The 22546-nt window shown below is 39.5% G+C and overlaps 1 pseudogene; it reads left to right on the plus strand.

Moving 5' to 3' along the window:
- Window positions 1–12671: 12671 nt before the first annotated feature.
- Window positions 12672–13286, plus strand: LOC141414988 (WD repeat-containing protein SL1-17-like; annotated as a pseudogene).
- The last annotated feature ends 9260 nt before the right edge of the window (window positions 13287–22546 follow it).

Raw genomic sequence — 22546 nt, forward strand, 5'->3', positions numbered from 1 at the left:
GGTTAGGTCACTCAACTGTCATTGGCACCCATCCAGAGATAAAGGGACACTCGTTTCCCAGCAACGGTATCCCTTAGAAACCTTCCTGGTACTTTTCCACTAGCCCCCTTTATCTAGCCCAAGCCTGTGTGTGGCAGTGGACTCTGACACTCTTGCTGGGCTCCCCATCCACAGGGCTCCTGCCTGAACAATAAAGCCTGTGCAGGGTCCTTGGCTGATTCCACTCCACATGCTCAACATCGACCCCAGTTTCTACAGGGACAGGGAAGACCTGGCCTCTCCATGGGCACTCATGGCACCTCAGTGTGTCAGTTTCCAGCCATTCTCGCCTTCGTGTTCCTATTTCTTCCTTCCCTCTCACCCTCCAGCCATTTGGCCCCTGGCTATGTAGGTTAGAGATGTCTACTTACTGCCCCAGGTTCATTTTTCCAGTTTTGCAAGTTTTCTCCAGGGGATGCCCTAGGAAAAACTCCTTAATCCAGGGCATGGGAAATACCTACTCTAAAATTCCCTCTGACTCACCCATGGGGTGTCTCCTACATAATCTCACAAAATTAGGCTTAAAGGGCAACTTAAAACAAAAAAAAATTCTTTCATTTTTGCACACAAATTTGGCCACAATATAGATTAGATAACGCCTCAAAATGGCTTGAATTTGGCACTTTTGATCCCAATATTCTCCAAGATCTTGACAATTTTATTGTGAGAAATGGAAAATGACAAGAGGCTCCTTACCCCCAGGCTTTCTTCTACCTCAGATCAAACTGCTGGGGTGTAGGTTTGACTCCAGCTCTCTGCTGTCACAACCTGAAAAGCCATAACAACAGCTCTTCCCAGGTTCACTCTCAGGCCCTAAATGGAGGCTGGAGTCTTTCTCCCCTGTTTCCTACTGTCTCTCCCTCCTTTTTCACTGCTATATCTCTCCTACCGTTCCTTTGATGGCTCCATCAGGGACCACTCCCCATCTCTGGACCCTCCACCCAATACTGATCTTCAATTTTGGTGAGTTTTCCCCTTCATCCGGGTTTCTCTCTAGGCCTACTGGGGATCACGGAAGCACTGGCCAGGCAAGAGACTCCCTCTGTCCACCAACGAGGTGGACTCACCTACTGTTTTCTGGAGATGCCTAGAAGATATAATGGTACACTGCCTCAAAGGCATATCATAGATTATCAGTAGGTAGTCCCTCTGATATGTCTGTCCTACTGGGGATTACTCACCACATTTTTCCACAAAATGGGCCAGAAGCCCCGAGGGACAGTTTGGTGGGATGGCTCCTCCAAAACCACCAGACCCTGGGTCTCACAGAAATCTTAAGCCTAAACTGAGTTTCTACTGTAACACAGTCTGACACTAATATAAATTGGACAATAATAACTATTGACAAAAACAGGACACTTTCAGTTTCCAAATTCACGGTCTCTCTGACTCTTCCATTTCTAACAATTACCATTTTATAGATGAGGATGCTCGTGTGGAGAGATTAGGGGTTTATTCACTTCTGCTTTTTACAATTGCCATACACACTGGGCATGTAGTATGTATTTATTGAATCAGATTTGTTTGTACGTTTGTCAGTATTTTCTAGCAGAACTCATGTGGTTGAATTTTGTAGCAAGAAGAAATTTCAGTCTATTTAGAGGAAAAACATTTATAGCTGTCTTGCCTCTATTCGTTCTTGGTAGTTTGATTTTTTTCAAGATTACAAGAGTTAGTAATTATGAACAACATTTCAAATAACCTTTTAAGTACCATCTTAGGTAAGGATAGAAATGTTAAATGACATTAAAATTCTAGAAATGAGTCCAAAAAATGAATACAGACTGTTGTAAATAAATCATTTCTATTGGGATTGGAAAGCATTACTGTGGTTATTTTTTTCCTCTAAAGCTTTGATTCTTAATTATGTTTATCTCAGGACAATATTGTGACTCCTTGACTTTTCCGAGCATGTACCAGCTGATGAGAGGAGGGAGGGATGTTGCTGGGCAGTTTTGTAAATGTCAGTGAATCCTCCCCAGAGTGGAAAATCCACACAGGAAAATCCTCTAGTGGACAGTATGTCTAGTGGTAAAATGCATGAAATACCAAGAGGAATGAAAGCAGTGGAAGACGGAGAGCAAAGGCATAAACAGCAGAGAAGTTGGCAGAAATAACAGAGTAGCCATTAGCTGCAATTGACCAGGGAGAAAAAAATGGCACTAAATTTTTATTCTCCTCAGAGGGCATTTTGCTATGGTACTTTGTACCGTAAATGATCAGTGGAAAAAGCAGGCACCACATTTTGATGTTCCAGGTCAGTTACAGACGACACTAATGGGAGAAATAGCAGTCCCAAGGATCTGCTGATAACAACATGTGTTTATTTGCTGTGTTTAAAATGTAAAGGGCCAGACTCAGAAATGAGTCATGGCCAGATTAAATGCTTCTCCAATACGAAAGTGTTGAAATGACTGATTCCCAGGTCTTCCTCACAGTGCCTCAGTTTTGTACCTGAAATTAGAGGTTGGCCATAACCTCGTCAAACTGATTTAAAGAAACAAGTCTTGAAAAAGACTTTTATTCTTCTCTTTAATTAAAGAATAAAAGATATTGCCCACAAGTTTCCCTCCATTCAGCAAACACCACTGAGTAGGGACCATGGGCAGGTAAACAGAGAGAGAAAAACATTAAAACACTTAAAAAAAAAACCATCCACAGATCACCCTATGAAACCCATTATTATAAATGGGTTTTACAACCCATTCCCTGGAACACATTTAGGAACACAGAGCGAAGGACCTGATCCAGACAGTGTGTGTTTAGAAAGGAAGGAGGGAGAAAGAAAGTCTCCCTGAAGAAGTTGCACATAAGGACACAGGAAGGATTCAGAAGAATTGGCCAGGTGGGGACAGTGATGGGAAGAGGCAAGTACACAGCCTCATCTTATGCTATTCTTTGTATCAACTCCTTTGGTGCTCTATGAAGTTAGGTGCAAAGAGACACCCGATTGATTATTTCTAGTGTGGATGAGTAGAAAGAATATAATAGAAATATAGAAATGCCCCCAAATAACAGTAGGGCTCTGGAAGGACACAATGTCTTTCTACTGAATCACTTCCTTGTCCATCTTGGCAAGAGGGGCTGAGGGACAGAATTATTCAGTGTAGGTGGGTGTGTTGTCTTCTTTTTGTCTTCGAAGGGGCCAGGCCAGGGAAGGAAGAGTCCATGAATTCAGAAGAGGTAGAAAGTGGCAATGAAGAATTATAGATTCTGGCCAGAGGAGTGTAGTTATGGGATAAGATCAGCCTTTCACTGGACATACAGGGTAACACATAAAATGCCTTCTAAGGATGGTATCCATAAAAATCTCAGATGGCAGACATAAAGTGACCCATCTCCCAGACATTCTAGGGGATTCTGCTCATAGAACAAGGTTTTAAATCTGTACAATTTAAGACTATGTGTTTGCCCATAATTTCAGATGCTTTTTTTTTTCTGATATGAGGGTTAAGAGACTCTAACAACTTTTTCTGTGCTTAATGTTGGATTCTGTAAATAGCTTCACAATGAGTCTGACATTAAAAGTAGAAATGAGTTAAAACCCATGCTTGAGAAAACCACACATACACCAAAACTGTGTGGGAGGTAGCACTCCCAAGGCTGGGAGAGCTGAGAGGAAGCTTTCAGGGCTCACGGCCCTGAGATCAACACACTGTGGATTCGCCTGGCATACATAATCACATTTTCCTCAGAGTGGAAGACATTAGATTCAAGTTTTTAAATCACATTAAGATTTAAAGAGTTGCTTCTTAATTATGGAAACTGCTGAATACTTTCCTGTAGTTTCAGAAAATAGGTTCCTTAAAAGACAAAGCAAAATGACAACCCCACCTCCAAATAAAACCAGGTTCCTAGTAGGATGATTTAATTCAGTGGTTAGCATAATGGTGGGATTCGTTAGGTATGGATTTGTTAAGCATTCATTTAGGAATTCAGATATGTGTGTGTGTTTGGGTGTTCAGGTGTGAGCCTAGATAGGAATATGGATTAAGTTACTTTATGTTCATGCAATTAGGTGGATTTACTAAGAAAATCCCACCAGAATAGTTCTCCTGTAAGAGTCATGTTCATATTGACAGTTCACTCTTTTTTTTTTTCTTTTATTATTCATATGTGCATACAAGGCTTGGTTCATTTCTCCCCCCTGCCCCCACCCCCTCCCTTACCACCCACTCCACCCCCTCCCTCTCCCTCCTCCCTCAATACCCAGCAGAAACTATTTTGCCCTTATTTCTAATTTTGTTGTAGAGAGAGTATAAGCAATAATAGGAAGGAACAAGGGTTTTTGCTGGTTGAGATAAGGATAGCTATACAGGGTATTGACTCACATTGATTTCCTGTGCGTGGGTGTTACCTTCTAGGTTAATTCTTTTTGATCTAACCTTTTCTCTAGTACCTGTTCCCCTTTTCCTATTGGCCTCAGTTGCTTTTAAGGTATCTGCTTTAGTTTCTCTGCGTTAAGGGCAACAAATGCTAGCTAATTTTTTAGGTGTCTTACCTATCCTCACCCTTCCCTTGTGTGCTCTCGCTTTTATCATGTGCTCATAGTCCAATCCCCTTGTTGTGTTTGCCCTTGATCTAATGTCCACATATGAGGGAGAACATACGATTTTTGGTCTTTTGGGCCAGGCTAACCTCACTCAGAATGATGTTCTCCAATTCCATCCATTTACCAGCGAATGATAACATTTCGTTCTTCTTTATGGCTGCATAAAATTCCATTGTGTATAGATACCACATTTTCTTAAACCATTTGTCAATGGTGGGGCATCTTGGCTGTTTCCATAACTTGGCTATTGTGAATAGTGCTGCAATAAACACGGGTGTGCAGGTGCCTCTGGAGTAACCTGTGTCACAGTCTTCTGGGTATATCCCCAAGAGTGGTATTGCTGGATCAAATGGTAGATCGATGTCTAGCTTTTTAAGTAGCCTCCAAACTTTTTTCCAGAGAGTTCACTCTTTTTTAAAAAAAATTATTTATTTATTCATATGTGCATACATTGCTTGGGCCATTTGTCCCCACTTCCTCCCACCCCGACAGTTTACTGTTAAGTGCAAAATTTAAGTAACCTAACACAATAATTCTTTCCACCAAATCTTGACTATTAATATGTAAACTATTATCTGGTGCTATCTTGACTTCCCAGGGTCAAAAACATCACTTCCTCAGGGAGCCTACACTATTTGAGTTCTACCAAATGTCAGCTGGGTGTTGAAGGGGGCCAGCAAAGATTAACAACTTTTTTGTTGTTAAATTTTATTAGGTCATAAAATAGCTAACCTTGATCGAGCGTTCTCTCTGTGCCAGGCAATGTCCTGGGTGTTGTCTGTTTTATCTCATTGACTCTTGAATACAACTCTTTGAACAGATGCTTTGTTTCTCTCTTTATTTTACAGATTAGAGAAAAAGGAAATTAAAAAGTTGACCAAAGCCATAAAAGCTTGTAACTATATCCAGGCTGGCAACTGATTTTTCTACAAATTTGTTACATGGGAAAGAGAAATCACTATTTTTTAGTCCTTTTATTTTTAAGACATACTTAAAAATATTAAAATTGTATCCAATCTTTTCTCTTAAAGTGTTGCTTTTTGTTTCTTTTTTTGTAAAACAGATTTTAGTGACACTAGAACACTACACTGCATTGATCAACCATTGTTGATCCTAGGATGCTACTTTTGCCTCCTTGCTGTGGTATTGCCAGTTTTATAAGCAAATGTTATCCCTTCTGTTTTGTTATCTTCCAGGGTGTGAAAACCACAATAGATTTTAAGAAATTCCTGTGAAGGTGTACAATATGCAGTCTATCTCAAATGTATTGACCATTAACTCTTTTCTCTTTTGGGAGAGCACTTTGTGCACTTTTTCCCAAAACACATTTTGAAATATGCTGCTTTGTATTTTCTATAAGCATACTACTCTTCCTTTTCATCTCTCCAATCACTGTCATCCGGATTTTGTCGTTAAGGCTTGAATCCAAACCTTAAATAATAAAACCAAATAATTTTGACTCCAGTGGCTTCCTCTCAGTACACATCTCACCACTTGCCTAGTAACTTTTCAGACAATTTCTGCCTCCTGTGGGCAGGTTCCATTTTTTGGGTTCTAGAGCACTGTTTCCCTCTGTCATCTTTATTAATCTGTCTTTATCTAATTTTTCTTTTTTTTTGGTAATGGGGTTTGAACTCGGGGCCTTGCACTTGGTAAGCAAGTGCTCTACCACTTGAGCCATGTGTCCAGTTTTACCTAATTCTTGAAGGTCAGTATCCTGACTCTCTTCTCTTCTGCCTCAGTGTGAAATTCCAGTTGCTTCATTTAAACTGTCACACTCATTCTTGCTTTGTTACAACTTCCCTGACTGCATCAGAAATAATTACTCTTTTCTCTGCCCACAGCCCTTTCTGTTTATGCTGCATTAAAGTGAATACCATGTTAGCTATGTCTGCTGTCTAACTAGCCTGACTTGTCAAGATGTAACAGGCTCTGCTGTGGTTTATCTTAGGAGATTATCAGAACAGAGTTTGTAGCTCACTCATGTGAGAGTCTGCTGCAGAGCTGGGCAGTTCGAAGGGCAACGGTCTGCCATTCCATCCAGATTTAGGAATCTAGCCAGCCTCACACTCGAGTCTGCACCTTCTCAATACAACGACTCTTCTGAGTTCTGTGGTAGAAGAGCGACTGGATGTTCAGTAGAGGCTTCTGTGCCTTAGGCTGGACTGACACAGGTGTGTGCTAGTCAGTCACATTTTAGTGACCTGAATTGATCACAGCTCCTTCCTTGCACAGCAGGAGTGGGAAGGTCAGGAAAGAACGGTGAGCTTCCGGTGACATCCCAAAAAGGTTTAGTGAATTGAATTCAATCTAGTTCAAGCTTGACTCATTTTATAGATGGAAAAGCCGAGGCTTCTCAAAAGGAAGTACCCTTTTTCAAATCACTCAAATACATACTGAGAAAATTAGAGCAGAGGTCTAAGACTATTTCTGTCTTTACTATACTTGGTATGCATGGAAAATTTGTTCTGAAAGAACTATATGATTTTGGTAGGGTAAGGCTTGTTCTAGTTAAGAATGTGAGTTCGTTTGCTTGCTTTAAGTTTTTATTCATGGTTAACAGAGCTATGCCTTGAAAATGTATCAGGAAAGGGATTAAAATAAAATGAGAAAGTAAGCACTGATTGTCAACGGGTTACTGGTAGCATCAGCAACTGTTTTCTAGTTACTAAACACCCCAAGGAAGTTTGACCAGTATTGTCTTCTTTGCTGGGTGGTCTTTATTGTATGCCTCTTGCATAGCTGAGATTCTAGAGGGGTACCACTAAGCCCAGTTTGCTCTTTGAGATAGGGTTTGGTAACATTTGGCCTGGACTGGTCTTGAACTGTGATCTTCTTATCTCTGCCTCCTAAGTAGATGGAATTACAAGTGTGAGACACTGAGCTCAGCTTTACTAACTTTTATGTAGTAGGTAGAGATTTTCTTAATGCTATATTGAGGTCTTTGGCAACTGTAATATCTTTTTTTTTAAAAATTCTATTTAGTTCAAAGCTTAGAAGTCTTACTTACTTTATATCTCAGAGTTCTCCATTGAGTGTCTCTCTTAAACCCTCTGTCTACATATAAAATTCCAGAGGAACATATAAACTTTAATGTAGTGTTTCTAAAATAAACTGATAATTTTCTTCCCTATATTCAAGGCTCCCCAGATGAATAAACAAACTGGTAGAGACTTTTGGGAGTGGCTTGTGGCTAATTTCTAGTCTATAGAATGTGAAATTATGAGTATCCCTTCCAAGTTTGGCCCATATCATCTTCTTGGTCTATGGAGAAACAAAGAAATTAGCCAATAACAACAGCAATAAAGAGAAAAGATCTCTTCTTCCTAGTTTCCATTTGACTGGGGAAGACTGTGCCAAGCTTGTTGAAAATGGCAGTGTATTTCCTTAATTACTATGGGGAACAAAAACCTATTCCCCTTCTAAGGTGTTCTGAGCATAGAAGTGGAGCTAGTTCCACACTGAGTCATTGTTTAGACTTTCACTACCACAGCATCCTATAATACAGAAACTTCATTCCTGACTGTAGGGGAAATGGTTTCAGTTTTTCCCCATTAAGTATGATGTTGATTTGTCATACTTAGGTTTGTCATTTATAGCCTTTACAATGTTGAGGTACTTTCCTTCTATTCCTAGTTTTCTTAGAGCTTTTATCATGAAGTGGTGTTGGATCTTATCAAAGGCTTTTTCTGCATTTATTGAGATGACCAAGTGGTTTATGTCTTTGCCTCTACTAATGTGCTGTATTACATTTATAGATCTGCATGTGTTGAACCATCCCTGCATCTCTGGGATGAAGCTGACTTGGTCATGGTGAATGGTCTTTCTGATGTGTTGCTGGATAGTTTTCCTGGGTATAGTAAAAGTTGGCTAGGGTTGAAGTTATTTTCATTCACTGCCCGAAATGGCTCACTCCAAGCCCTTCTCGCTTTTAAGGTTTCCATGGAGAAATCTGCTGTGATTTTGATGGGTTTACCTTTGTATGTTATTTGTTTTTTTCTCTCTTACAGCCTTCAGTATTCTTTCTCTGTTCTCTGTGCTAGCTGTTTTAATGATAATATGCTGTAGGGAGTTTCTATTTTGTTCAATTCTGTTTGGTGTTCTGGAGGCTTCTGGTACCTGAATGGGCAAAACTTTCTTGAGATTTGAGCAATTTTCTGTTATCATTTTATTGAATATATTATATATCCCTTTGGCTTGCACCTCTTCTTGAATGCCCATGTTCTCAGGTTTGGTCCTTTGATGGGGTCCCTGAGTTCTAGCATATTCCTTTCACAGCTCTTGAGTTATTTGACTAAGAGTTCTTCTGTTTTTTCTTTAATTTCTATTTTATCTTTAAGCTCTGAGATTTTTGTCTTCCACTTGTTCTAGTCTGCTGGAGTGGCTGTCCACTGTGGTTTTTGTTAGACTAAAGGAACTTTTTATTTCTAGGATTTCTGTTTGATTCTTTTTTCCATATCTTTGTTCAGCTCCTTTTTTATATTTGTGTTGCCATCTTTAATTCACATCTCTCTTTTTATAGTGTCCTTTGTTTCACTGTGGTGTTTGTTGAAGTCCTCTCTGAGTCCATTTAGTTATTTCTGTGTCTTCTCAAGTTTTTTATTGGTGGTGTCTTGGAATCTCTTGGGTGCATCTTGTACTTTCTGATTAACCATGTCTAGTACCTTCTCCATGAATTTCTCAGAGATTTCTTCTAAGATTTCCTCTTTGAGGGTTTTTTTGTGGGCATCACTGGGTTCTTTAATAACATTTATCATTGTTTTGTTGGGGTCAGGAACTAGGTATCCATTTTCTTCATTTTCCACTGAATCATCTATTGAATTATTTTTTTGAGGAGGTATTTTCCATCCCTTCTTCTTCCTGTTGCTCCACTTGGTGCTGTGCAGCTTTGTTCATAATAGGCTGGCTGGTGGTTTTAATTGCCTATTTTTTTCCCTTGATTTAATTTTTGTGTTGTGACTGACTTGGTTGTTAGCTAGGTTGATGTGCTCTGTCTGTCCCGGGCCTGTAACAAATTCACAGGTTCAACTCCAAACTAGTTGTTCACATATTATATAGAAAACCCCTTGGTGATAATATCTATCAACAGTGGGAGTTGGGAAGGCAATGGTTATTAGGGTAGATATAGAAATTTGGGTAATTAGTAAAGGTGGCACTAAAAAGGGGGGCAGGAAAAGGGGTGGGTAGGTGGGGGAAGAGGTGTGGATGTCACTGGGTTTTATGGTCCTTGTGTGTGTTTGGGTGAGATTCTGTTGTTGTAGTGGAGGGTGCTTGAGTTGGGGGGCTGGGGTTGTGTACAGTTGATATAGTAGGCCAATCAGCAGGTGGTGAGTGTGTGGGAGGGAGGGATAGTGTGGTGACAGGTTGGTGGCAGGTTAGAAGGGGGAGGTGCAGATGAGAGAGAGTGGATGAGAAGGAGTGAAAAGAGTAGTTGGGAGGGAGAACAATGGATTGTAGCACAGGAAAAGGAGGGAAAGTGAAGGAGGTAAAATAGGGATAAGAAAATAGTGATGGTGAAGTTAATAATACAGAAAAAAAAAAAAAAACCACAACAAAAAACACCAGGTATGGGAAGAACAAAAACTTTAGTCTTTTGGTAAAGGTTCTGGAGTTATTCCTTAGGTGTCCAATCCTGGTATTGGCACACAAGTAAGAGCTCTGATGTTGTCTCACCTGGTGACTGGCTTGTGACTAGTATTTGGTTCCTCGGTCCATAGGGTTAGTTGCAATTGGGAGGTGAGATAATATTGCTAGCTCATGCAAGGTGGTCAGAGCTGTTGTTTTCACCAGGTGGCAGCTACATTGCCCTCTGTTTGGTCAGCTCCTCCCCCAGCAAGGTGGGGCAATTCAGTTTTGAATACTTCTGTCTGTCCCATGAGATCAGCTCCAGGATCCACCACCTGCCCTGTTTTGGGAGGTTGGCCTGTTGCCCTACCCCAGGCTCAGCCTTTGTGCCTCTCCTGACTTCTGCTGAGTGCTAGCAGCAACTCTGGGAGGTTGGTTTATTACCCCACCCTTGCTTTCAACCTTTGTTGCTTTGCCTGTGTTCCTTTACTGAGAGTTTGGGTTTTTGCCCCACCCCTGTTCTCCCGGGCAGGTTCAGTGTTTCACACCTACCTCCACTGTCAGTGTTAGATTACAGTTCACTGTTGATGATTTTCAGTTTTGTTGGGGAGGGGAGCAGCATTCAGTCTGCCTAGTGGCTGCACTGATTGTTTCCAGGGGGTGGATAGGGGAGTAGCATGTGGTGCATGATGCTCACCTGTTTGTTCTGCAGATTCATGCAGGCAGCTTTGCAAATGGCCCTCAGGGAGAGATGGCTCAGTGTAGGGAGGCTTAGGGATCCATGGATTAGGGGTCCAGGATGTCGCAGAGTTTGATTCTGATTGATGTTCCATCTTCTGCTTGTTGGGAGAAAAAGAAGAAAAAAAAAAAGGCCAGGGGGCTTTTCCCAGGGCTGGACATGCTTTGCTGACTGCGTTGCATGGGATTTTCATGGCTGTTAGGTGCAATTAAAGGCTGACTTAAGGGTCAATCTTTGAATTTTATGTGATGGCAGCTATTTTGGCTAGAAGCAATCAGAATTACCCAAATATGGCTCCAATGAATCAAAGTGGTTTCTGGAGTCATGGAGTTTAGGATTTCTGAATCCCTGCCTTAACCACCATCTTTTTCTTTTGACTATCCCTTAAATGCTGGTGATTTTCTTGGTTCTATCCCCCAAATTCCTTTTTGTTTTTTTTAAACTCTCGATATACTGCTGATATTATCATTTACTCATGCAGTTTCAATTGTGACATATATATACATATGTCACTTATTCCTCAGTCTCTATTTGGTCTACACCATGCTCTTGAATTCCATTTAATTATTTCTACTTGACATTCTCAACATTGGACGCCACTCAAGCAACTAAACCTTAACATTTCTCCAAGTGAACTCATAATTCTCTCTCTCCTCCTCTGCCTCCTCCTTCTTCTTCAAACATTCCCCTCCCCACCCTGGAACTTCCCCATCTTAATAATTTGCCTATTTGTTCAAGTTGGAAATTGTGCACATTTTTGGATCTGTTCTTTCATTTGATCAAGTTTTAAGTCTTGTAAATAAGAAGTTCAGTTTCCAAAATATAATTTGACATGATAGGCTTTAGAAAATAATTTCCTATCATTTGCCATTATTGATGCCTTCTAAGTATTGGATGCTGATTGTACATTATTTTCCATTCTCAGAAAACAGAATACTTTATCATACTTAAAATGTCTTTTTTCTCCATTTTCTAGTTGAAAAAAATCTTTCACCACTCAGCTGCATTATCATTATCATTGCAAACCTTGCAAGGTTTTCCTTGAGGTCAGGTTGACTGTGTACTCACTCTTCTTCCTATGTTAGCATAGAACTTTTCATCATCTTTTAAATAAATATTTACCAGAAAATTTGTAAGTATTTGAATAATATTCATTTTCCTAGATTGTAGAGATCATTGAGAAAAGACAACATGTTTATTAATGAGAACTGGATATTTTCTAATTTGGGAATATGTTTGCTATATGGCCAGTACATTGGATGGCCATTAGCCAAATGATCAGATCCATCTAATTTACCACATTAGTAGGGAGGCATACAGCTGGACAGTGCAGCCTGCTCTCTGGCCATTAGCCCCTCACCCTTGGTTAAGGAAATGACCCCCCCAGGACAGTATTCTCTCCAAAAAAGAGCAAGGAAAATGGCTTCTTCAGAACCTTCAATTTCCATTTGTGCCCCTCCCCCAACAATTTCAATAAAAACTACACCATACCTTGGGAGACAGTAAAGCACACAGGTAGAAGTGGAAATTACCTCAGAAATTTCTGGATGCCCATGATGACATCATTTGGTCTTTTGCCTGGGGAAAAACAAGAAAGAAAACTCTGAAATGGTGGTCACAGGGCACCTGGATGACCTGGTAAGGGCCTGGAGATGATGTGTTGAGTGGCTGGACCTGCAGTGGAGTGTAGGTGGACATCAGCCATGTCCTGCCATTGCTCCACCCAGACCTGCTGACATTTATCTTTGTGTCTGGGACTTGGAAAATGGCAAACAGATGAAATCTATAGGTGCAGGACCTATGGGTGCCTGGATGTTGGCCTTTCTTCCTGATTCCTAGTGTCTGGCCACAGGAACTCATGTAAGAAAAGTGAACATTTGCAGTATGAAATGGAAAAATATTCTCTGGACACAACAAGAAAATTCATTCTTAGTATTGCAGGTGGTCTTGATGGGAATACCTGGCCCACCGAGCCATAAATAAAATCATCTCTATATTTGATATTGCAACTGGAAAACTTCTGCATACGCTGGCAGACCATGCTATGCCCACTGCTCTTTGACTTTCTCCCTGACCTCTCAGCACTTTGTTGCTGCTACAGGTGGTGATGACATCAAGATCTGTGATGCACAGCACGCCACCTTGCCTGGCTCACTGAGTGCTGGCTACACCTCCCAGTACTGAACGCTGCATTTTGATCTGATGATACTCATTTTGTCTCCAGTTCATCTGACAAAGTATAGCTGTTTGCGATGTCACACCTTCTTTGATCAACAGGATCAGGTTTGGGGAGTAAAATAGGAAGGAAATGACTCTAAAATTGTGTCTGTTGCTGATGACCAGGAAATTCACCTATATGTCCAATTTAAATGTCAGCAATTTTGGAGTTAATGCTGCAAAAAGAACATAGATTTATCATGACTTTCCTTATCTTTTTAGGTGTGTTTCAAAGAACTATAGCATGTATTGTACCAGAGACTTAAATTGTGTAGATGTAGTATACATTTTTCCTATTTTATTAGAAATGCTGTTCATACTTTTAAGATACAGTGTTCTTTTTTTTTTTTCCCATTTTATTTTATTTTATTTTTTTTTCATTTTTCTTTTATTATTCATATGTGCATACAAGGCTTGGTTTATTTCTCCCCCCTGCCCCACCCCCTCCCTTACCACCCACTCCACCCCCTCCCGCTCCCCCCTCAATACCCAGCAGAAACTATTTTGCCCTTATCTCTAATTTTGTTGTAGAGAGAGTATAAGCAATAATAGGAAGGAACAAGGGGTTTTGCTGGTTGAGATAAGGATAGCTATACAGGGTATTGACTCACATTGATTTCCTGTGCGTGGGTGTTACCTTCTAGGTTAATTCTTTTTGATCTAACCTTTTCTCTAGTTCCTGGTCCCCTTTTCCTATTGGCCTCAGTTGCTTTAAGGTATCTGCTTTAGTTTCTCTGCATTAAGGGTAACAAATGCTAGCTAGTTTTTTAGGTGTCTTACCTATCCTCACCCCTCCCTTGTGTGCTCTCGCTTTTATCATGTGCTCATAGTCCAATCCACTTGTTCTGTTTGCCCTTGATCTAATGTCCACATATGAGGGAGAACATACGATTTTTGGTCTTTTGAGCCAGGCTAACCTCACTCAGAATGATGTTCTCCAATTCCATCCATTTACCAGCGAATGATAACATTTCGTTCTTCTTCATGGCTGCATAAAATTCCATTGTGTATAGATACCACATTTTCTTAATCCATTCGTCAGTGCTGGGGCATCTTGGCTGTTTCCATAACTTGGCTATTGTGAATAGTGCCACAATAAACATGGATGTGCAGGTGCCTCTGGAGTAACAGTCTTTTGGGTATATCCCCAAGAGTGGTATTGCTGGATCAAATGGTAGATCGATGTCCAGCTTTTTAAGTAGCCTCCAAATTTTTTTCCAGAGTGGTTGTACTAGTCTACATTCCCACCAACAGTGTAAGAGGGTTCCTTTTTCCCCGCATCCTCGCCAACACCTGTTGTTGGTGGTGTTGCTGATGATGGCTATTCTAACAGGGGTGAGGTGGAATCTTAGTGTGGTTTTAATTTGCATTTCCTTTATTGCTAGAGATGGTGAGCATTTTTTCATGTGTTTTCTGGCCATTTGAATTTCTTCTTTTGAGAAAGTTCTGTTTAGTTCACCTGCCCATTTCTTTATTGGTTCATTAGTTTTGGGAGAATTTAGTTTTTTAAGTTCCCTGTATATTCTGGTTATCAGTCCTTTGTCTGATGTATAGTTGGCAAATATTTTCTCCCACTCTGTGGGTGTTCTCTTCAGTTTAGAGACCATTTCTTTTGATGAACAGAAGCTTTTTAGTTTTATGAGGTCCCATTTATCTATGCTATCTCTTAGTTGCTGTGCTGTGGGGTTTCATTGAGAAAGTTCTTACCTATACCTACTAACTCCAGAGTATTTCCTACTCTTTCTTGTATCAACTTAAGAGTTTGGGGTCTGATATTAAGATCCTTGATCCATTTTGAGTTAATCTTGGTATAGGGTGATATACATGGATCTAGTTTCAGTTTTTTGCAGACTGCTAACCAGTTTTCCCAGCAGTTTTTGTTGAAGAGGCTGCTATTTCTCCATCGTATATTTTTAGCTCCTTTGTCAAAGATAAGTTGCTTATAGTTGTGTGGCTTTATATCTGGATCCTCTATTCTGTTCCACTGGTCTTCATGTCTGTTTTTTTGCCAGTACCATGCTGTTTTTATTATTATTGCTTTGTAATATAGTTTGAAGTCAGGTATTGTGGTACCTCCTGCATTGTTCTTTTGACTGAGTATTGCCTTGGCTATTCGTGGCCTCTTGTGTTTCCATATAAATTTAACAGTAGATTTTTCAATCTCTTTAATGAATGTCATTGGAATTTTGATGGGAATTGCATTAAACATGTAGATTACTTTTGGGAGTATAGTCATTTTTACTATGTTGATTCTACCAATCCATGAGCATGGGAGATCTCTCCACTTTCTATAGTCTTCCTCAATCTCTTTCTTCAGAAGTGTATAGTTTTCCTTGTAGAGGTCTTTCACATCTTTTGTTAGGTTTACACCTAGGTATTTGATTTTTTTTGAGGCTATTGTAAATGGAATTGTTTTCATACATTCTTTTTCAGTTTGCTCATTGTTAGTGTATAGAAATGCTAATGATTTTTCTATGTTGATTTTATATCCTGCTACCTTGCTATAGCTATTGATGATGTCTAGAAGCTTCTGAGTAGAGTTTTTTGGGTCTTTAAGGTATAGGATCATGTCATCTGCAAATAGGGATATTTTGACAGTTTCTTTACCTATTTGCATTCCTTTTATTCCTTCTTCTTGCCTAATTGCTCTGGCTAGGAATTCCAGTACTATGTTGAATAGGAGTGGAGATAGTGGGCATCCTTGTCTGGTTCCTGATTTTAGAGGGAATGGTTTTAATTTTTCTCCATTAAGTATAATGCTGGCTGTAGGTTTGTCATATATAGCTTTTATAATGTTGAGGAACTTTCCTTCTATTCCTAGTTTTCTTAGAGCTTTTATCATGAAATGATGTTGGATCTTATCAAAGGCTTTTTCTGCATCTATTGAGATGATCAAGTGGTTTTTGTCTTTGCTTCTGTTAATGTGGTTTATTACGTTTATTGATTTTCGTATGTTGAACCACCCCTGCATCCCTGGGATGAAGCCTACCTGGTCGTGGTGAATAATCTTTTTGATGTGTTGCTGAATTCGATTTGCCATTATTTTGTTGAGGATTTTTGCATCAATGTTCATTAAGGAGATTGGCCTATAGTTCTCCTTTTTGGAGGTGTCTTTGCCTGGTTTTGGGATAAGTGTAATACTGGCTTCATAAAATGTGTTTGGCAGTTTTCCTTCCCTTTCTATTTCATGGAACAGTTTAAGGAGGGTTGGTATCAGTTCTTCTTTAAAGGTCTGATAGAATTCAGCAGAGAATCCATCAGGTCCTGGACTTTTCTTTTTGGGGAGACTCTTGATTGCTGCTTCAATTTCATTTTGTGTTATAGGTCTATTCAGGTGATTAATTTCCTCTTGGTTCAGTTTTGGATGATCATATGTATCTAGAAATCTGTCCATTTCTTTTAGATTTTCAAATTTATTTGAATATAGGTTCTCAAAGTAGTCTCTGATGATTTCCTGGACTTCCATGGTGTTTGTTGTTATCTCCCCTTTTGCATTCCTGATTCTACTAATTTGGGTTTTTTCTCTCCTCATTTTAGTCAGGTTTGCCAGGGGTCTATCGATCTTGTTTATTTTTTCAAAGAACCAACTTTTTGTTTCATTAATTCTTTGTATGGTTTTTTTGGTTTCTATTTCGTTGATTTCAGCTCTTATTTTTATTATTTCTCTCCTTCTATTTGTTTTGGGATTTGCTTGTTCTTGTTTTTCTAGGAGTTTGAGATGTATCATTAGGTCATTGATTTGGGATCTTTCAATCTTTTTAATATATGCACTCATGGCTATAAACTTTCCTCTCAAGACTGCCTTAGCTGTGTCCCATAGGTTCTGGTAGGTTGTGTTTTTATTTTCATTGACTTCTAGGAACTTTTTAATTTCCTCTTTTATTGCATCGATGATCCATTCTTCATTAAGTAATGAGTTATTTAGTTTCCAGCTGTTTGCATGTTTTTTGTCTTTACTTTTGTTGTTGAGTTCTACTTTTACTGCATTGTGGTCAGATAGTATGCATGGTATTATTTCTATTTTCTTATATTTGCTGAGGCTTGCTTTGTGCCCTAGGATATGATCTATTTTGGAGAAGGTTCCATGGGCTGCTGAGAAGAATGTATATTGTGTAGAGGTTGGATGAAATGTTCTGTAGACATCTACTAGGTCCACTTGATCTATTGCATATTTTAGATCTTGGATTTCTTTATTGAGTTTTTGTTTGGATGACCTATCTATTGATGATAATGGAGTGTTAAAGTCTCCCACAACCACTGTGTTGGCGTTTATATATGCTTTTAGGTCTTTCAGGGTATGTTTGATGAAATTGGGTGCGTTGACATTGGGTGCGTACAGATTGATGATTATTATTTCCTTTTGGTCTATTTCCCCTTTTATTAGTATGGAATGTCCTTCTTTATCTCGTTTGATCAATGTAGGTTTGAAGTCTACTTTGTCAGAGATAAGTATTGCTACTCCTGCTTGTTTTCGGGGGCCATTGGCTTGGTAAATCTTCTTCCAGCCTTTCATCCTAAGCATATGCTTATTTCTGTCGGTGAGATGAGTCTCTTGTAAGCAACAAATTGTTGGATCTTCTTTTTTAATCCATTTTGTCAAACGGTGTCTTTTGATGGGTGAATTAAGTCCATTAACATTAAGTGTTAGTACTGATAGGTATGTGGTGATTCCTGCCATTTAGTTATCTTAGTTGTTTGAAGGTTTGATTGTGTGTACCTAACTTGATGTTACTCTCTACTGTCTTGCTTTTTCTTATCCTGTTGTTTGGTGCTGCCTGCCTTTTCATGGTTAAGTTGGGTGTCACTTTCTGTGTGCAGGATCCCTTGCAGAATCTTTTGTAATGGTGGCTTTGTGGTCACATATTGTTTTAGTTTCTGCTTATCATGGAAGACTTTTATTGCTCCATCTATTTTGAATGATAGCTTTGCTGGGTAGAGTATCCTGGGGTTGAAGTTATTTTCATTCAGTGCCCGGAAGATCTCACCCCACGCTCTTCTTGCTTTTAATGTTTCTGTTGAGAAGTCTGCTGTGATTTTGATGGGTTTACCTTTGTATGTTACTTGTTTTTTCTCTCTCGCAGCCTTCAATATTCTTTCCTTAGTTTCTGAACTTGTTGTTTTAATGATGATATGTCGTGGAGTAGTTCTATTTTGATCTGGTCTGTTTGGTGTCCTGGAGGCCTCTTGCATTTGTATGGGAATATCTTTCTCTAGATTTGGGAAATTTTCCGTTATTATTTTGTTGAATATATTACGCATTCCCTTCGCTTGCACCTCTTCTCCTTCTTCGATGCCCATGATTCTCAAGTTTGGTCTTTTGATGGAGTCGGTGAGTTCTTGCATTTTCTTTTCACAGGTCTTGAGTTGTTTAATTAGTAGTTCTTCAGTTTTTCCTTTAATTACCATTTCATCTTCAAGTTCTGAGATTCTGTCTTCTGTTTGTTCTATTCTGCTGGATTGGCCTTCCGTTTTGTTTTGCAGTTCTGTTTCGTTCTTTTTTCTGAGGTTTTCCATATCCTGGCTGTTTTCTTCTTTATTGTTGTCTATTTTTGTCCTGAGTTCATTTATCCATTTATTCATTGTGTTCTCTCTTTCATTTTGGTGTTTATACAGTGCTTCTATGGTTTCCTTTATTTCTTCTTTTGCTTTTTCAAATTCTCTATTTTTATTGTCTTGGAATTTCTTGAGTGTCTCCTGTACATTTTGGTTGACCCTATCCAGTATCATCTCTATAAAATTCTCATTGAGTACTTGTAGTATGTCTTCTTTTAAATTATTCTTGTAGGCTTCATTGGGTCCTTTGGCATAGTTTATCTTCATTTTGTTGGAGTCTGGCTCTGAGTTTCTGTTCTCTTCATTCCCCTCTGGTTCCTGTACTAATTTTTTGCTGTGGGGAAACTGGTTTCCTTGTTTTTTCTGTCTTCCTGTCATTGTCCTTGGTGTTGTTACTGTCCCTGTACTGTGTGTAATTAAGGATTTTCTAGCTTGTAATAATAACAATGGTAATATTGAGAATGGAAGAGTGAGCTGAGATGGAAAGCAAGAAGTTAAAGAAAAGGGGAAAACAAATATACAGACAAGAGGGAGAAAGCAGAACAAGGTATCAGACAAGAGAGTTTCAAAGGTATAAACAGGGAGTGTTAGTGTACTAATCGACAGTAAGCTGAACAGACAATAGAGAGACAGAGAGAGGATTGAAAATCAAAGATAAAAAAAATAAAAAATAAGTATATGAAAGTAATGTCTATTTATAAAAATGAATTAAAATAAAATGGAAAATAGAAAATTAAAAAAAACAAAAAAAACAAAAAAACCAAAAAACTTCCAAGTTTATATGCAATGCAATTTCAGTCTTAATAATTTGGATGTCCGTCTCAATCTCCAGTCCTGGAGTTGGTGCCTCAGATGTTGTTCTGTAGTTGTCTCATCAAAGGGGATGCATAAAGTAGAACAAAACTACACTCACACACACACAGAAGAAAAAAAAAAAGCCCCACCAAGTGTCCCCAGTTCAAATGCAATACAGTTTCAGGAAGTTTTTCGGCTTGCAGGTGTAATTCGGTTGTTCTCTCATCAAAGGTAGGGAGAAAAAGAAAAAAAAAGCGTCTGGAGGCAGTTCTGAGAGTGGTATCTGCAACTTTGGCTCGCCTGCCTGCTGCTCTCAGCCTGTAGCTGGCGGCGTTATTTATGCAGATCTCTGGGGTGAGCTTAGCACTCACCTGGCCCTGCAGGCTTTGTTTGTTCAGAGTTCTCCTGTGCGGGGGAGGGGGGCCTCTGCTACAGGCTTTTCCCTTTCCAAGCACTGGGAAAGGCGACACTGCCCCGCGTTGTCAGGCCTGCGTGTTCATTTACAGTTCACGTGGGAAGTGGGTCTTCCCTCCTCTCACAAGCGTCCCCGCTCCTGGTTGCTGGCGCACCCCGCTCCCGCCAGAGCCTCTCCGGCCCGCCCGGCTCGTTTATTTACAGTCCCGGGAAGGATTCCCTTCCCCCAATCTTCAGCGCTCAGGGCGCCCCACCCTCTTTCCAGCGTGTCTTAACTGTTCTTATTGCTTAGTACTCAGTTTCTCTTTTTTTCCCGGGTGGAGGTCAGTCTGTCCAGGGGGCTATGCTGCTCTGGCCCAGGCTTGTCTGTGGGGGAACCGCGGTACCGCGAAGCTCAACTGGTCCGCGTCTTCCCAAGCCGTATGGGCGCCGGCCACTGGCGGCCCGGGGGCCTCCTCGGTTCTCCGTTTAACGTGAAGTGGAGATTCTCTGCGCCGGCTGGAGATGTGGAGGAGTCAAAGTTATGCCTTTTCTCGGTGATTATGCCTGCAAAGTGTGTCTCCAGCGTCTCTCCAAGATTTCACTATAGGAGGGTCGCTTTCTGCTTCCTACCTCTAGCCGCCATCTTGGAATTCAAGATACAGTGTTCTTAATGCAAACAAACACACACACACACAAAAAAAAAAAGAAAAGAAAAGAAAAGAAAAAGAAAACCCATTAGGATGTGTGAATTTGGTACCCGGTGATGAAATATGATTTTATAAATATTAATTTTTAAGGTTGATAAATCACCTGAGAACCTGGTGAAAAAACCCATAGATACTAATGGTTAGGAAAATAGATCATTGTTAATTTAAAAAACCCTCAAAGGACAAGCTGCTTCCCAGGCCTTTCTTTTCTTTCTTTATCATTTTATGTGTAACAGGACTGCTTGTCTACCTCTGAAATATTTTCAGTTGTCTTTGAATGTCATTTTCTATTTCAGTAAACTTTAACTGTTTTCCTCATTCTTTTGCCATTTCCCAAATGGCATACCAGTTCCCTTTTTATATCTCTAACATTTAAAATTGAAGATTAAATTAAACTTTAATTAAGGTTAAACTTCAAATTTAAATTCATTAAAATAAATCAGAATTTAAAATTAAATTAAGATTCAATTAAATAAGATGCTTAAATGAAATAAAATTAGAATGAAAATTTACATCCATCCAAAAGAATCAGAATTTGTGAAAACTACCACATCTCACATGAAATTAGAAATATGATTTCTACCAAGGAAAACTCAGGGTGTCTTGACTTTATTTATAGTAATTTGCAAAATGATGCTCCATAAATGCACAAAATAATGAAGAAATGACCACAAGGGACCAAATGAAAAAGATATGAAAGAAGGGAAAAGTAAATTGGTTGAAATTGAGAACAGATGAATGTAAAAGGTTGGCTCAATACAAAATGACATCTTAAAAAGAAACACTAGTCTGTATAAAAAGATAATTCTCATAAGAAAAGTCAAATTTTATTTATTACATATGAGATATGTCATTCAAATTATCACATTGAAACATTCCTCTTAAAATCTGTAAGATTATTCTTGCCAATTCTGTGTATTTGATGGGTTGGTTTTCAGGGAACTAACCATTTGGTAAACTTGTTTGTATTGTTTTGTACTTGCTTGCCACCTGAAACATCCCTAATACTCTATTCCTCCTCTTTCTGTTAAGTTGGTGCTCTGGAAGTCCCCTTAAGTAACACCTGTTCTTTTTTTTATAACCAAGGTATCTTAAGCTTCTCTGGTTGGACTTTTTCTTTTCCTAGACCTGGGGCATATCCACATCTGGATGTCTCAGGAACTTCAAAGTCAGTGTTTCCAAGATCAAGTGTAGAGACATACTCCCTACATCTCCCTCACTCCATTCCTCTAACCTGATCTTGTATTTAGGATGTGCCCCATCCTTCATCCAACGTCATCAGCTGGAAACCAAGGACTCATCCTTTTTCTCTTTCCCTTCATCTATGAACTCAAACCATCACTGGTGTTTCTACACTTTTCCCACTTTACCTTCCTCACTGGTCTCCAAGGCCAGCGTCTAGTCCAAGCCGTCATTACTATTTGTTGAAACTGTTGCAATGACCTATTCCACTACCTGCTACACAAGCATTTAGTAAGCACTCAGTGAATGTATGACAATTTAATAAAATTAGTTTATCACTCTCCTTAGTCCCTTTTTCTTCAGATTTATTATTTATTTATTTATTTGTGGGGTTTCAAGTCAGGGACTCAGGCTTGCTAGGCAAGTGCTTTACCACTTGAGTCACGCCCCCAACCCTCTCGCTTTCAGTTTATTTTTCAAATAGGGCCTCACATTTTGCCTGGTGCTGTCTTCATACTGTGATTCATAGAGCTATGCTTCCCAGGTAGCTGGGATTACAGGCATGTACCACCAAGCCTGGCCCCCTTCAGATTTGTTTTAAAAATACTTAATATATTTGTAAAATGTATAGATTTAAAAAAATCAAACTTCTTTAAGATCTTTCAGTAACTTTCTGTTCTCTTGAAGACTTAAATTCATTATACGACCCAAGGCTCTGGCCCTGCACACCTTTCCTTGGGACACTGTCTCCTCTCTGGCTTTTTCAAGTCCTAGAATATGCAGTGCCACATTCTTCCCAGC

Source organism: Castor canadensis, chromosome 12, assembly GCF_047511655.1.
Source record: "Castor canadensis chromosome 12, mCasCan1.hap1v2, whole genome shotgun sequence".
NCBI lineage: Eukaryota > Metazoa > Chordata > Mammalia > Rodentia > Castoridae > Castor > Castor canadensis.